Source organism: Pleurodeles waltl, chromosome 4_2 (genome assembly GCF_031143425.1).
Source record: "Pleurodeles waltl isolate 20211129_DDA chromosome 4_2, aPleWal1.hap1.20221129, whole genome shotgun sequence".
Lineage (NCBI taxonomy): Eukaryota > Metazoa > Chordata > Amphibia > Caudata > Salamandridae > Pleurodeles > Pleurodeles waltl.
Window position 1 is genome coordinate 502,657,575 of NC_090443.1, and position 17,843 is coordinate 502,675,417.

The following is a 17,843-nucleotide window of genomic DNA, read 5'->3' on the forward strand; positions in this document are numbered from 1 at the left end:
GTAGGGGCTAACTAAATAGTAACATGACTGTGTTTCCTACAAATGCTATTTTAATTGTGGAGATCTCTAGGGGCTGTTCTGAGCTTTACAGTTTAATACCAAATGTTTATTTCTGATAAAGGATATTATTGGGTTTATATGATAATTGTATATGTTTTATTAATCTCTCCTTATTGCAAGTATGACAATGATTCAGGCCAACTTAACATCCTTATTACACTTACCTGTTTGAACACTCTTGATATGTCTGGGTGACCCTTTTAGTTTATTTCTCTTGTTGCTCCTCCATGGCTGTCTTTTTTGGGAATTGTGTTAGCCAGCCAGCAACTCTGATGGTGGGGTGGTGAAAGTGGTATTCTATTGGAATTAGCATGGCATATTTAAATTAGGATGTTAAATGGTAACATTTTCATTTTTGGCTGTAGATAGAGGTAGAAGGTAAATGGAAGTGATTTAGTTATATGCATGGCCACTGGAATTATATGGCAGGAAAAAAACAAATTATGAGGCAGGGTTGACCAATTTATGTGGCAAGAAAAATCCAGTTATGAATTTACAATGTCAATAACTCTAACACAAGCTAATGCAAGACTCATTGCATTGCAAATGCTTATTTTCTGTGGGTGTTCCCTCTAAATCTGTCTCTTTAAGGAACATATTTATGACGCCACTAGTGACACATTTGCAACATTTTTTGATTCCCACATGCTATTTTTACAAAGTGGCGCAATGCAAGCAGTTTGCCATTATCAGAGTGTCACCAATTGGACACTTCTTTAATTTTTGTTAGTCACTGTGTATGGTTAAATTACATATCTTTAACTGGAGTTTGTTATAGTATTGGCATACATTTCTTTAATTGAAAGCCACACAGTGTAATGTTTACCATATATTAGTTTAATTGAAGCCTGTCCTAGCGTTTTACATCCATTTCTTTAACTGAGGCCTATTACAGTACATTTTTCCATGCACATTTATTTAATTGAAGTCTCTCACAGTATGTCTGGCATTCATGCACGTGCACAATGATGCATGCCTATTTATATATATATATATATATATATATATATATATACACGTCTTCATACTGCAGGTATTTTTTTTATTTTGTCGATGTTTGCTCCACATCAAAAAAACAAGCATTTTATTCCCCGTTTTTCCCTCTTGTTATTTTACTTTGGTAGGGAACTTGGTTCAATCCCAGAGCTCTCTCCCTTCAAATTGCAGACAGCAAGCCTGTGGCGCTCTCCCATCCCCCATTTCATCTCCCAGCAGTGTGAGCTGCACCAACTAATTGCAATTCAAGTAGGAAGAGCTGGGAGCATTACTATCCCTTCGTTCATTTTCGCTTGCTCGCTGCAGCTTCCATTTTTAATTAACTCTGAATTTCTCTGTGGCGAGTTAAAAAGTGGATTATTTTTACATTTCTTGTGCGCAACCTATGAAATGGTAGCACGCGCTTCGTGGGCGTTTACATAGCTGCAGATTGTTCTGCTAAGCATTTTTAGGCTTCTTATACTAACACTTTTCTCTGTTCACACACAACAGAAAGGCAATGGGTGCTTAGATTCCCTGCAGCATGCATGCATTCTTTTTTATTATTTCCATAACAAAGTATAAGAAGTGACAATTTTGTTTTGCCTTTCTGAGCATCCTTTGTTTTCACGTTTCCCTTGGTTGTTTGATACTTGTGGGGAATGCATCTTTTTTCTGTTTATTAATCTCTAAACTCAGAGTCCATTCCCACAACTCTTGATCAGTGACCTTTCCTCGGGTGAGCATTCTTCACTATAGTGTTTCTCACTTTGAAGCGGTCTGCACCCTGAGCTGTTTCAGTGAGCTCAAAATGCTGTAATAACAAGGAAATGTCCAAGTACTGAAGCATAAATTGTTTGATTTATCCAACACGTGCCACTTATCCTTTACTCCCTCTTCCCTCCTGCTTCATTTTTTATTTGAATACTTTGCATGCGAGCCAAGCAGCTTCACACTCCTACTCAGTACTTAACTTGTAAATAAAAACGTGCCGGTGCCCAAAGCCCTCCTCTTAAACATGCGGCTGCTGCAATTAAATGTGAGAACTCGGGCTCGCTCTTGCCGCTTTCTGCCTTCTCCCTTTGTGACGCTTTTTCGTTTTTCTCTTCCTCCATCTTTCCCATATGAGGCTTTTGCTCGCAGCAAATGCATGAGGCAGAACAATAAGCACCGGCCCTCAACAACAAGTGCCGGAAACAATAAGCATAAATTAAGCACTGCTCCTACTGAACTGATCACTTCCCCACTTGTCATTACTCCCTGCCATCTCCTCCCCTTCCACTGTGCTTTATTTTACTCATGAAAATGTTCCTTTATTAAGCAGCAAACTTAATTAGGAAGTCCAGAAATCTGGTAATTGAAACCTATTTCTACACACCTCACAATTCACTGCCACACAATTCAACACCACCCAACATAATTATACTCCACATAATACCACTCAGTGTAACATGATTCAACTCCACATAAATGCACTCTACTCAATACTACATAAATACACCCCAGATAAAACCTCTCTATGCCACATAGCAACAGTCCACTCCACACCATGCCACATAATTCTAACCAGCATAATTTTACTCAGTGCCACAAAGTTCCATGTCACACATTTCCATTCCAAACCACATAATTTAACAACAAACCACATAGCTCAACAACACGATTACACAACATACCACATACATCCAATCCACAACATAGAATTCCACTTCATGCCACAACATTCAACAGCACACCACATAACTAAACTGCTCTACATACCTCTCCACAACACAAAATAGCAATTCAAATAATTCCACTCCATGACACACAATTCCACTCCACAGTGTTCCAGTACACTCAATACCATAAAATTACTAGCCACATAATTCCACTGCACACTATGCCACATAATTCTGCTACACAAATCCACTCCATACCACCCTAGTTCACCCCACATAAATCCACAACTAACAATTCCAATCCAACCCACATAATTCCACCCCACACTACATACATCCTTTCCAATCCATAACACAGGTCTAAAAGATATTGGCCCTAATTAAGACAATAGCGGTAAATGCTGCCTACCGCCACAGCGACGGCTGCCAAAAGACCGTCGCTGTGGCTAACAGCCATCTGCCAAATTATGACCACAGCTGGATTTCTGCCACAAGAAGGGCGGAAATCTGGCTGGGGCCATACTGGCGGATGGTGTTAAGGTGGCGCTGCTACCACCAGCAGCGCCTCACCAGTAGGCCACCACCAGCCATACTATGACAAGTAATTCGGCCTGGCGGTTTTCTGCTGGTGGGTGCTGCTGGTGGTAGCAGCACCCCGTCCCGTTCCCTGCCGGAAGACCCCCTGGATGCAGGTAAGTTGGGTTTCCGACAGGGGAGGGGGGTTTGGGGGCGTTGTGTGTGTGTGGGTGTTGTGCATGAATGTGTGAGTGTGTGCGTGAATGTGAATGTGTGTGTAGTGTTATTTGTGAGTGTGTATGCATGTGTGAGAATGCGTGTGTGAATGGAAATGTGAATGCATGTCTGCGTTTCAGTGTGAATGTGTGTACGGATGTGTGCGAGAATGAATGGATGCATGCGTGAATGAATGTGTGTATGCCTGTATGAGTGAGTGTGTGTATGCGTGGTGCGTGTCTGCAAATGTGCGTGTATGGAGGGTGGGGGACTGGAAGGGGGCGTGGCTAGAGGGGGTGGGGGCATGTGGGGAGTGTTCTGGGGGGGGTGGGCCTACCGCCATGATTTTAAACCATGGTGGTAGGCAGGGTCATGATACCACTGGCAGTACTATAGCGGGCACCGGGCTGGAGATTCTTATCTCCGGCACGGCGGCTGCTACCGTCATGGCGGTCGGTATGCTAAATTGGTGGGTTGGCCACAGCCTGTTGGCAGTACTACCGCCACATTATCACCGACCGCCGGGGTCATAATGACCCCCATTGCGACTTACAACACCAATAGCACTAACTCTTGCAAAAGCGAGACCTATTGGCTTTTCCAATGCTTGTTTCCCCTTTTCTATGTATGCTTTATTCTTCTATATACACACAGAAAGATGAAAAGGCCGCTCAGGAGTGTTTTTCTGCACAAAAGCAATCCTGCATGCAACGCAGACACCCTTGCACCAGTGTACAAGCGTGCCTGCTTGATGCTAGGTAGTCAAAAGGTTGCCAACCAGGGGGAAAGGACAGGAATGCGCTGTATTGGATAAATATGGCACATTCCTTCTCTTTCCCTCTGACACAGGGCAGCAGAGCAAGGTGACTTGCTGCGTTGCCCTGAGTAGTCCTGCGCCACAAAACCCATAAATATGTGGGCTAGTGGGCTTACAATTCTCTTGGGGGGGGGATTTCTATCTCTGCTACGGTGTTGGCTGACTCAGTGCCTCTTTCTGAAAGTGATTTGCATTGTTTTTTTACTTCTCCGTCTTTGAATCCCACCCAGATTTCCTTCCAAATTCGTATTAGCTGTTTGTGTTCTATGTTTTTCAAGATTTGTTCAACTTTGGTGCTGTCTTTATGACGTTCGTGAGCCTCTATTAGTTTTCCTAGGACTTCCTTAGAAGGTGTTTAAGATAGAGACCGGTTTGATTGTGAATTGTCCAGCTTAGAAAGGGCCAGGTTGGAGAATTCAAGGCAAAGAAAGGTGATGTTAACACGTGGGCAAGAAAAGGAAAGTTCATTTGCAATGGAACATTGACCAAAATAGCACAGCACTGGTATGAAATTGTCACATTGGGAAACTAAAAGACCTGCTATTTTTTTAAACTTTGGGAGTTGTCAGTATAATTAGGTAAGAGTAAAGAACTTAAATTGGATAAGGGTTTAGCCATATTTTAAGCAAGAAATGCCAAATCCAACAGGTCAGGTTTCAATGTGTCAGCACATTCAGTCACAAGCATGCACAAATGCTATTTGCGTTTTACTGTATTTAAGACCGATCTGACCAGAAAGTGAGCACTACAGGTTTGGTTCAGCACACAAACTCACCCCATGTGCTAAATATCTCTCGCTTGCAACACATTTGAAGTCGAGGATGCACCATATTCGTCAGAAGCATGTATCCAACAACTGACGTTTAGGCTATACGCGGAGGATGCAGTTTATCTCATGGATGTTGATGGTACCTCATATTCCATATTTTCCTTTGAAGAGTTGGCGTTGCAAATTGTTATTTTAGCATTAACAAAGCTCAATAAGTCATGCCTTATGAAGATGTGAGGACGAACTTCGCTTAACTAAAAGTCAAAGAGAAAAGGTTAAACAAAATCTGTGTAGTTTAGGTATGGGCTTCCCAATAGATAGATCTGTGATTTGATTTAAGATAGGCAGTCTTTGACCAAAATGAGCCAAAAGACAGCTTGGAGTAATTAAATTGTTTTTGTATGCCATGGGATTTAGGCCCTAATTTAGAGTTTGGCGGACAGGTTACTCCCTCACAAATGTGACGGATACCCTGACCACCGGGTTAGCATGTCCATAGGATATAATGGACTCGTAATACGGTGGATGGGATATCCTTCACTTTTGTGACAGTGAAACTCCATCCTCCAAACTCTAAATAGGCCCTAAATTTTTAGGGCCAGATTTAAGAAGGCCCTAGCGCCACCTTGTGCCACATTAGAGTCATTTTTTATGCTAATGTGGTCCTAGGTTGGCAATATCACTGCTTCATATTTACAAATTGGACACCCTTGCACCACATTATGCCAGCGCCAGGCATAATGTATGTAAGGGGAGCGTTCCTGGCATTAGGAGGCCTAGAGAAATGGTGCAGTGGAATCTATGAGATTCCATTGCGCCAGTTCTAACGTCATTTTAAATGCCTCCCTAAGGCAGGTGTTAAAATGAGGCTCTCATTGTTTTCAATGGGCCTCCTTTCACTTGCGTCTCATCATAAATACGCCACACACATGGTGGAGTTGGGGGGTGGCACAACGGGGTGCAAAAAAAGTGCCCATCATTACATGATGCGCCACTTTTCATATATCTGGCCCTCAATTTCCTAAATATTTTTTTTTAATTATTTCCTCAAGCTTTTAAAACATTTAAAAGGATGGGAAAAACATGTGTAAACCGTATGGTATTCATTAATGTGTAGGAGGAGAAAAAAGCAGCACAGCTGTCAGCTGTTGAAGGAGCCTGCTCCAGAGCAGTGCTGACCTCACACGATTTAAAACATAAAACCCAGCAGTAACAGTGTTCTCACTTTAATGAATATGAAGTGTTAATAACAGTTGTTTTGTCAGTTCTGTTGCTATTAAAGTAAAATGTTTTGCACACCACATTACTAGGGGTGGCAGGTACCCTTTAAAAATGGTGAGCGAGTTAAGTGCCCCGCCACTCCCCCCCCCAAAAAAACATACACCCCTCTCTCCAAAACCCCAAAGTAAACCACCCCTCCCTAAAAAAGACCAAAATAAAATACCTCCTCCCTCCAAAAGCCAAATAAAAACATAACCACTACTTCAAATTAATACACAACCACTACACTTTTCCAATCAAATAAAATAAAATGGAACTTACCCAAGGGCTGCGTATCCTCCTCAGTGTTCTTCTGGTGTCCAGTGCACGAAGAGCTCCCGTGTTAACCAGCATGAGAGAAGTGATTGGATTAGATGGAGCGGGCTGGCTGGAGACCTGTGCTTGGTCTCCGCCCAGCTGTCTTAAGACAGCTGAGTGGAAATCTTCAAAGTGCGCATGTCACTCTTGCCGGTGCAAAACAGCCGTCCGTAGTGACATGCACACTTTGTAGAATTGAATCAGCCCTGCGTCACTCCCAGCATGTTTCTGACCTCAGGGCTGGTGCTGCTGCAGTGCGCACTGCCCTGGTAAAAATAAAATGGCAATTAAATATTTTCATTGCTATTTTGATTTTGCCCGTGTGTCTTTCATGGGGTGGGGGGGCAACACTCCCGGCCCTCGAGAAGAAACCTCTGCTGCATGTTACAGCCATCAAGATAAACATCTGGATTATTGTACTTTTCAGATGGGAAATAGTACCTTGTGCTTTGCAACAGAAGCACTTTCTGGGAAGTGCAATGACACATGAAGCACCCAAACGCATGATGTGAGAGATATCTACTCCTATGAAGTCCTATGTATATGTTCTTTAGAAAAGTAGTCACAGAAACTCTGGCAGACAGCTGTGCTGTCAGGCGATATGTGAAAAAAAGAAGGTGGCATATGATAGTTGGTGTGAGAAAGTGGTTTAATAGTTGGAGTGGGTGGAGGTCCATCATAATTAATAAAGGCACTATCGTGTTAGGTCCTGATAAAGGTTTCAGTAATTTAAAACTGAGTTCAGTCACTGGTAGCTATGGCGCAGTGCAGTCAGACTTAACTTATAGAAAATGTGTAAAACATTTTGAAGTACCATAACAGTTAAAAAACTCAAAATACAACACAATAAAATTCCCACTCCAATTTATAAAAATAGAAAACAAATTTATGGAGCAAAATGACACCAAAACAACAAAAATCCAATAAGGAGAACTGGAGATGCAAATTTTTATTGATTTAAGTAAAAATAGCACCAAAAAGCACCAATTGTAGTAAATGATCTTGGTAGACCAGGACTTAGGCACAATTTCAGACGGGTGCAATGAAGCACAGGTCATATACACCAACTAGGTTTGCTCTGATCAGAGATTTTACCTTGAGACTTGGTTTAGATCCTGGTGGTATTACCGCCAAGCCGTGTCGGCGGTGGGACCGAAAAGACCATCACATTGACAGTATGTTGTCCGTTGTATTTAGATGTATTGCAGCTGAGTCACGGACCGCCACAACGGAATACTCTCCCCAGTGGTCAGGCAGGCGGGGTCCCACCAACTGTATTTAGATGATACAGTTGGACAGGGGGTGTACTGGTGGCGGTTCGCTGATGGAGGGTGGACATTGCTGGACCCAATGGACATCGGACAATGGCAGTGGCCGTGGAAAAGAGGTAAGTCACACACAAACAAACACACACACTCTACCCTTCACAAATATGTCCCCCTGCATCACACAGAACACAATACACCACACACACACCATTATCCATTGCCATGACACCACACCACAAAACCTACATGCTGCAAATGCACATACACGTGCATCCATCACACAAAATACACACACTAGTGACACTGTACCCACACACCACACAACCACAACAACCCACACACTCATCCACACAAACACATGCCTGCAGAAGCACAACTACACACATCATAACAGCTACGGCCACACAACAACATTCACCTGAATGTGGCACGCAGCAAAACAACACAACATACACAACAACATTCATGTAAGTGGCACACATACTGACACAGCCACATCACTCACTACACTTCACTCCAGCTCACCCAGCCAATCGCACCGCATACGCATATACATGTACTGACTCACACACACAGCTCGAGCACAACATGACAGGTACATGTCCCCTTGCAATGTGCACACATCAGCACAGTTTTCACCGCCAGGAACAGGATGGCGGTAACGGGTGTCGTGGGGCCCCTGGGGGCCCTGGGGGCCCATGCCAATGGCATGGGCACTGCAGGGGCCCCCTAACAGGGCCCCACATAGATTTTCAGTGTCTGCATAGCAGACACTGAAAATCGCGACGGGTGCAACTGCACCCGTCGCACCCTTTCCACTCCGCCGGCTTCATTCGGAGCCGGCATCCTCGTGGAAGGGGGTTTCCCGCTGGGCGGGCGGGCGGCCTTCTGGCGGTCGCCCGCCAGCCCAGCGGGAAACTCAGAATGACCACTGCGGTCTTTTGACCGCGGTACGGTCTTCTGGCGGTTCCCGCTTGGCGGGCGGCTCCCGCCACCCGCCAAGTTTGGAATCACCCCCAATATCTCCAACAGGAACTATCCGGTTGAGTTGGACCCGGGCAAATCCAAAAGTGCAGTCCGACCTCGATTGAGCGCGGGCCACGTACAGGATTCACACAGACCTGCTGTCAGTACCTTTGCTGCGTTGATGCTCAGTGACTATTTGTTCATGATTCAATCTTGCAGGCGATATGTCATTTCCTGATTGAGCAACATCGTTGATGAGTCGATGTCCAGAAGCGATGAGCACTGGCACCTATGCGTTGCTGTTGCATCAGCCAGGCCAGGCTATGCTGTATGTTGGGGTTGTTGTGCAGTGCAGTCGGCAAGCGGTGTGGACGGTTCCGGTGCAGGCAGAAGAAAAGCGGCGTTTCTGCAGCAGGATGTGTCAGTTCAAAGTGATGCATCAATGTTGCTGCACCAGTTCTTGTGTTGCAGTACCACACTTGCCTGCAAGGGCCCATGACTGGATTTGGCACCACTTCACAGAGCAGTACTCACAGCAGTGGAGCACAGGTACTGGTGACACCTTCCCGCTCATGAACAAACATGTCTGCCATTCTGCTCTTTCTATGCGTGCTGCAGAATGAAGTACACATAGAAAAAGCAAAAAACGAGGAGAAATTAAAGTATTCCTCCTTGCTGTGCCTTGCTAATGCCACCCCTGGGGTGGCGTTAGATTTTAGCGCTGCCTCGGGTTTGCAAAAACTTGGAAATCTGAGGCAGGGTCAAAATGCAATAAGTGTTGTTGTGGCACACCCACAGCAACACCCATTGCACGTCCCTTCCACGCAAAGGGGTGCGTGTGAAGGGGCCTTATTTACAAGGTGACGTCAAGCAACAAAAAGTGGCTAAAAACCACCTTCTAAATACGGCGCAGGTTATTGTGCCACCGGAACATCACGAAAAGTGACGCTTCTGTGGCACTAGGGGCTCATGAATATGCCCCTCAATGCCAACATACATTTGTCGTATGAAAAGAACTAGCAGTGTCAGGCAAGGGCTGTGGATGATACATGGCAGTAAATTATAATCTAAATCATTCTTGGCACCTTTTGCTGTGCATCAGAAATACTAACTGACAGCTAGATTAAAAAAGCAGGGCTGTGTGCTTCCCCTCAGACTCCAACTCCAATTTCACTTTTGTTCCTGGCCCAACAATTCCATTAAAGCTTTAATTGAAAAAAAAGACACAGGCAACTGAGGCAGGGGGTGGATGCAAACAAGCAGTAATGGACACAAAAGCAATGATGAGGGGAATTGACAACAAGTGAAAGCAAGATAAAAACCCCAATAGAGTGAGCAGTGAGAGAGGGAGGGGGAAGAAATGAATAATAAAAGGGCTATTGAGGGAGCATCAGATACAGGGTTGAAGGGGGCTAAAAAGAATACCTGAATCATGTCAGAAGCAGCGGAGGGGCACAGATTAAGTTTAATTTGTTTAATTTATCTGTGCTTGGTCCCTGCTCCACAGCGAGCACTGGAAGTCACTTTTCGGCTGCAGTTTTCAATAAAAACAGCAGTAAAGAAGAGTGACAATGGAGAAGACAAATGGTAAACAACAGGCAGGCTCCAAACCCTTTTTGTACACAAGAGTGTCTTACTAGTGCATGCTCTTGCAGACTCAACCCTAAAAACGAATTTAAATGTTTTTCACAACCTGGACATGTTAAACTTAAAAGTACATGTCCAAATTTTGAAATACACAGCACCCTTCCCTTGGGGCTAACCAGGGCCTACCTTAGGGGTGTCTTACATGTAATAAAAAAGGAAGGTTTGGGCTTGGCAAGCAGGCACATTTGACAGGTCGAAATGGCAGTTTACACTGCATTCACAGGCTTTGCAATGGCAGGCCTGAGGTATGTTTGAAAGGCTACTGTAGTGTGTGATACACCAGTGCTGCAAGCCCACTAGTAGCATTTGACTTACAGGCCTTGGGCACACATGGTGTACTCTACTAGGGACTTACCAGTAAATCAAATATGCCAGTCATGGAGACGCCAATGTTACCATGTTTAAGACACAGAGCACAAGCACTTTAGCACTGGATAGCAGCGATAAGGTGGCCAGAGTCCTAAAGCCAACAAAAATAGAGTCAGAAAAAGAGGAGGAGGAAGGCAAAATGCCTGGGGATGACCCTTCAGGAAGGGCCATTTCCAACAGCGCTTTTCCCCAGTTGAGACGTTTCCCATTTGAACGTAGGCCCATATTTATAGGCTTTCTGTGCAGGGCAGAGCAGCAAGTAACCTTGCTGTGTGCTTCACTGCATTAAAGGAAAGGGAAGGAATGTGCCGTATCCATGGCATCCAGTGCATTCCTGTCCTTTCACACTGTGGTGGTGCCATTTTGGCAGCCTATGGCCAACGCAGGCAACCTTGCAGCATGATGCAAGGGTGTCAGCATTGTAGGCAGGATTGTTTTTTGTGTAGGAAGAGGCATCTTCCTGCACAAAAACACAATCCTGACAGGCTTTTTCCTCGTTCTGGGTGTGCTGCATTATGCAGCACACATAGAAAGATGAAATAATGAGGAGAAATAATGGTTTTTCTCCTCATTACGCCTCTCCTGGGGAGGCCTAAAGAGTTGGCGCATCCCCAGGTTTACAAGAACTTGTAAATCTGGCGATGCATCAAAATCCATGTGTGTTGCATGAGTAAGGCAAAGCAGCAAATTGGGGTGCTTTGCCTTACTTCATATCTATGAGACCATACAAAGCCATGCAGAGTGCCTTTGCGTGGCCTCGTAGAGATAATTTCAAGGTTTGCGCCACCTTCGTGTCACAAAAAGAGACACAACAGTGGTGCGAGGGTCTTGGAAGGGGCTTAGAAATATGCTCATTTGTCTTTTTTTATAGCTGAAAAACCTCCAGTAGGCAAGAGTGTGGACTATGTTCAATGATGGCTCTCAGAGACTAGGTACCCCACTGAAACAGATTTGCTGCTGAGGAGAAGCTCCGAGTGAGGTAAACTTGTTTCTTCAGACCAGCGAGGCCACACCTTGGGTGGACTGGTTTGGCAGGTTTGTCCTGGACTACAGGTCTTGAACTCCAAAAAATCCTAGGTTTTCTGAGGTGATAGAAGATGTTCAAAAACAGCAATTGGAGGCCATGACTCACTCAGCTGAGGCCACCAGCAGGATCTAGGTTAGGTTGTGTTGGCCCTAGTTAGCTCAGCACTTCAGGATAAAAGCTTGTTGTGTCCCTGTAGCAATACAGGAGTTCAGCTAACTGATCCCTGAAGCCCACTTCTTTGCCCTGGGTACAAGTAAGAGCGGATTCAGCCCTTCAGGTCTACTCACACATCTCAAACTGCACATACAGTCCTGCTTCTGTTCATCAAGTCCAGAGTGTAGTAAAGAGGTGTCTTGAAATGCCATATTTATGCTTGGCACTAGCTTGTAGGTGGTGGTGATTCCTGGACCTTCTGTAACCAATAGTGCAAAATGTGTCAGAAGTAACCCTACTCACTTTTTCAGAAGGTCCTGTGTGCCCTACTGCAAACAATCCATAGTGCCCCTCGCTCACTAAATCCACAATGGAGAAACCCTTCTCCCCATATGCAGAGCCTGTGTGCCCACACAGATGTGTGGTCACTCCAAACCCGTTCTGGAGGCAGCTATCCTCCATTGTGTTTGGTTTCTTCCTGAATGGGAGGACAAGGGAAAGGGTCTGTTTAGGTGTCATCTGACATCTGCGAGTGATGGGAGAGGCCCCTTTGAAGTGAATTAAGTTTGTGGGCACAGTTCAACAGGGCTTTCTACTCAGGTACCAAAAATCCTGCTCGCACACAGGCCCTTGTCTCTGCTCTGAGAGCTATTTTACAAGTCATGAGAGGTATTCACTAGCTTGTTGACAGTTAGAGGGCTAATACAAATTAGCCTCCAGGATCTTCAATTGGAAACCATTGGAAAAGGGAAACTTTCTAAAAGTCCCTTTTTCTTAATGCTTATCAAGACTCAAACTTCAGCATTTACTAGATTCTCACACAATACAGCACAGCAGCCACAAATGCTGTGCTGCATTGTGTGGGAAGGAGGGAGCAGGGCAGAGCCACATCTACAGAGATATGGCACTGTCTTCTCTCCCCAGTGCACAATCAGGTAGCTAAGTGCCACGGGCACATCTTTGCACCATAGTGCAAAGGTGTCAGCATGAGTCTAGTATAGGTTTTATACCAGAAGCATACCCTTCCAGTACAAAATACAATGGTTACAGTAACTTTAAAACTTTTCCTATAAACTGTGTGTGCTATACAGCGCAGCACACATGTAAAGTCAGAAACAAAAGGAGAAATAAAAAAAATTCTCCTTGAAATATCCTATTTCAAATCCTGTGTACTTTTTTTTGTAGCTAGAGTTTTGTGTCAGAAACCATGGTTGGTTGCATGGGAATGCCCATGTAGCACCAATGGAATGCTCCCTTCGCTCTAATTAATGCAAAACAGTGCTAGGCACTGCTTTACGCTACTTTCAAATGAATTGCCAATGCAAAAATAGTTTTGGACTGGAAAGTAACTTGGAAAAATATATATATTGTGTCAATTTGCATCACTTTTGTGATACAAACATAGCACAAATTCCTAATTTATGTACCCCTCTATTGAACTTTTAATAAATATTAAATATAGTTACTTCTTAATTTTTCTTGCTGGTCTGTGATTACATAAATAATATTTAATATTGCTTCCCACTGTTTTTGCATAGGCCAACCAGCCTTCCAGCACTGAAAATAGCTTTTGGGTGATAGTCACTATAAGGACATGGTAACTTTAAATTTCTACATGTCCTACTTTTAAATATGATACATCCTGTATTGTGGACTAGCAGGCCTACATAGTGGTGACTTATTAATATGTAAAAGGGAGGTTTTCTCCTGTTAAGAAGTGTCATCTTTGACAGGTTGGTCTGCAGTTTTAGTACTGCAGCAGCCAGGCTACAGTTGTAGGCCTGGTGTCACATTTGCCTTCCTACACTAGTAGTTGACGCAGTAGTGCTGTAGTCAATAGACAACATTTTACATTCCATGCCATGGATGTATTTTCAGACACCGTGTAATTAAGTTTAAGCCGTTGCAACATATTTTATGGGTCACAGCAGATGCACTGGGACTGTTTACCAGTGTCCCAAAGCACAGGGTCACAAAAAGCAGCTGCATCAGTCCACATAATATGGGGTGACCATGCACAAAGAGATGCTATCTCACAATCTGACATCTCTATCTTCTGTGCACTACACAGGAAGGTTGACTAGGAGATAAGTAGGACCCAGGATGGGCCAAAGACAGAATAAAGAAGAAGAAAACAACAAATGAAGAACAGGAAAAGGGACCAGGAATTGGAAGTGAGGGAAAGGGGTTTACTGAAGTAAGGATAAACAAATAATAGTAGTGCAAATTTGGAGACATTTGCGAGATAGGGAAATGGAAAAGAAGGACAATGGGGTCCCGGGGGGGACCAGCCGAAGAATGAGGTCTCCCCCCCGGGGTCTTTGGGGAGGGTGGTACAGCCCGAGGCGCCGTGGGCTGTGTATTGGGCGTTTTTTGTGCTCTGTGGGGGGGGGTATATATGGGGCTCCATTTTGCCGCACACAGTGGCCGGTCCCGTTTTTTGGGGAAGCAAATTTTAGAATTTTCGTGGTGTGGTCGGAGTTTGTTTTTGGCAGTTAAAAGAAAGAAAACAAACTTTAAAAAAGTAGCAGGCGGGAAGGAAACCGTATTCTAATTTCCTTACCTCGCTTGTGCTTGCGGCTGTTGAGCTGCTCACGGCATGTGGGAGCTCGTCTGCATCGGCGTTTTCCTTAGGCGGTGGTGAGAAACGTTTGATATGGAGGGCGAATATGTCCAGGCAGCGTTGTCGCTCTTGAAGAAGGCCGGGCACATGGACCTCGTCCGGCAGGAAGGCGGCACAGGGGGTCGCGGCAGCTGTGATGGCCTGCTCGCCGCCATGAGCTGTAGCGAGGCCAGAGCAGGTGAGGAGGCAGGGGCGGAGGGCAGGCGCCCCCGGGGAAGCAAGGCCGCGTGGTCTCCACGGCTGCCGGCTTGCATAAAGGTTCTATGGGTGTCCCCAGTAAGGGGAGGGGCGGGGCTGGGGGCGGCAAGGCGCGGGGGCTAAAGGGAGGATTCTGAGTGCATCCCAACATTTGGGCGGTCTCCCCACTTCGCGTGGGGCAAGACAGGGAGTTCAAGGACAGGACATGGCCAATGGGGAGCATGGAGGGGGGGCTGGGGGCAGCACGAATATATTAGCTACAGAGGACTTGAACCTTCCGCAGAGGGTGGATAGCCCCAGCTGGGAAAGGGAGGGGGCGCATTTAGAGCAAGATGGGGAGTTTGACCCATTAGTGTCCATATCCCGCAAGTGGCCCATCATATTGGAGTGGAGCGCCACAGAGAGCGAGGGAGAGGAGCCAGAGAAGGTCGGGGGTGGGCGGAGAGGGTAATCACCTGCTCCTATTGCACGCCGCGGTGCCCCGCGCAGGGTCTATGGTGAAAGGGTGCCTTGTGGGAGGGATGCATTGACCAGGGAGGGGCTGCATTTTTCGGGTGCGCGCTGCGGCTCCCGGGGGGGGGGCTTGAAGGCAGGAGGGGCGTTGGGCTTTCTCACGGCCGGGGTTGATGATATGGTTGATGATATTGGCGGCACGCCGGACCTTTATTGTCAGGGAGAGCGTCGTGGTCGGGGAGAGCCAGGCGAGCACAGGGCGGCTCGGCCACCCTGGCATGAAGAGCAGGCGGAGCCAAGGGCGGCTGGCCGAAGCGCATCACCAGGATTGCCAGTGTGGAGGCGTTTGGCTGTGGATGCTCCAGAGGAGCGGTGTGGAGGCATGGGTTTTGCGCTCGCCGGCGCCGCCGCTTCTTGGGAGCAGCATCCGGGCCCATCGGGGTTGCAGCCGGTTGTGAACACGAGGCGCACAACCGGGACTACAGCGGGTGAGTTGCCACAAAGGGCCCAGGAGGTGTTGGGCCAAGGCGGTGATCTGTGGCGTGAGGATGACTGCATCTTGGATTACGAGGAGACCAGCCTGGAGGAAGGAGAGCTGGTGGATGATGGCGATGAGGAGATTTGGTGGGAGCAGGGCGGGATGGGGCCCGCTAATGCTCTGTCTCAGTCTTTGCACGGTGTGCAGGTGCAACCAGTTTCCCGTGGAAAGGCGTTGGAAGGAGTCCAGATGGTGCGGCGGAAGGCACAGGAGCGGCCACCGTCACTGACTGCAGGTGAGGAGGGAGCAAGCGTCACCATGGTTTCAGTTGCGGTAGATGCGACAGACACAAGGGGGTGGCACGTTTGTCGAAGGGTGTTTACGTCGCGGACGTGGGCGTCGGCACGGAGGGGACCTCAATGCAGAAGTCGATAAAAGGAGAGGGTGGGGTGCATGCAGCAGGTGACGGGGGAGTGCGGGGGCAGAAGGCAAGCGTTGTTCAAATACATGGATATCATACAAAAGGCCCACCTCAATTATGGGGGATATGCATGGCACCAGTATGATGAAGAGCTCCGGGCGCGAATGGCGGCGGATCCGGATGTCAAATGGGGTGAAATAGATGCCGATCTCTGGCAGCACACTATGGGCCCGGCGAAGTTTGGTAAGACCGTTTTCACAGCCAGTGGCCTCCCCATTACTTATTGGCCCTTTCGGGAGCGCCCCACCCAAGGGGTGGTGAACGGGGGTAACAATCAGTCAGGCTCTTCCTCATCATGCGGCGGTAGATTGGGGGCCTGTTGGGACTATAACAAAGAGACTTGCTCCCGTGAATACTGTAAATTTCGGCATGAGTGCTCGAAATGTTCAGGGACACACCCGGTCATTCACTGTTCCGGCCAGGCGGCCGTGGGAAATTTGGCTGGACAAGGTCAAGGGCCTTGGGGACGGGAGCAGTCAGGACCCAGCGGAAGGGAGCACCATTTCTGATCAGGCCCTTCGGGTAAGAGCTCGTACTCCGGTTAATGTGGATAAGTTGGCGTCCTGGCTGGTGATTTACCCATATAGAAGGGACGCGGAGTTGCTGCTTCAAGGCATCTCCCAGGGATTTCAGGTGGGCTACGCGGGGCAGTGGGTGCGTCGTTGGGCTGAAAATTTACGGGAGGTGAACGGGAAAGAGGACCTGCTCAGGGGGAAGCTAGAAAAGGAGGTGGCCGAGGGCCACATGGCTGGCCCCTTCTATCAGTGGCCTTTACCCAACCTTATCGTATCCCCTATTGGCGTTGTGCCTAAGAAGGAAAGGGGGCTATTCTGTTTGATTCAGCATCTGTCATGGCTGGAAGGTACGTCGGTTAATGACTTCATCCCTGAGGAGTGCACCCGGGTTTCGTACGCGTCCGTTGACGTGGCAATTGATATGGTTGATGCGTTGGGGCCCGGAGCGTTGATGGCAAAAACAGACATAAAGTCGTCATTTCGCTTGTTACCGGTTCACCCAGAGGATTTTGAATTGCTGGGAAACCAGTTTCACAGGTGCTGGATTGTAGACAAGGCTTTGCCTATGGGCTGCGCTTGTTCGTTTATTTTGTTCGAATGTTTCAGCTCTTGCCTTCAGTGGATCTTCACAGAAGTGTCCGGGCACGTCCACGTGACGCATTACCTGGACGACCTCTTTTTTGCGGCGCAAGCTAATAGTCCGCTGTGCACTGAGCTTTTAAGCATTTTTCAGCAACTCATGGGGGACCTTGGTGTGCCCTTGGCCCCAGAGAAGACAGTGGGGCCTGGTACGGCGCTGTCATTTCTAGGCATTGAATTATATACGGTGGCGGGGATAGCTCATCTGCCGGAGGACAAGAAAGTGGATATGCTGCACAAGACAGCACATATGCTGGGAAAAGAAAAGGTCACGGTGCATGAGATACAGGTTTTGCTGGGACACCTCAACTTTGCATGTAGAGTTGTACGGGCAGGTAGGACATTCTGTCGGCGCTTGGCATTGGCTCTCTCGGGTATGACTTTGCCCCATCACCATGTGCGACTTAAAGCTGGCGTGCGGGAGGATCTCTGGA

General features: G+C 46.9%; 1 long non-coding RNA gene across 1 annotated transcript in view; it reads right to left on the minus strand.

Moving 5' to 3' along the window:
* LOC138294168 (uncharacterized) overlaps nucleotides 1-14,880 on the minus strand; it is a 354,474-nt gene extending 339,594 nt beyond the window's left edge. Inside the window, exon 1 of the long non-coding RNA XR_011203237.1 lies at nucleotides 14,586-14,880. This is a non-coding gene — a long non-coding RNA (uncharacterized lncRNA). The remainder of the gene's footprint in view (nucleotides 1-14,585) is intronic.
* Between the last annotated feature and the right edge of the window lie 2,963 nt (nucleotides 14,881-17,843).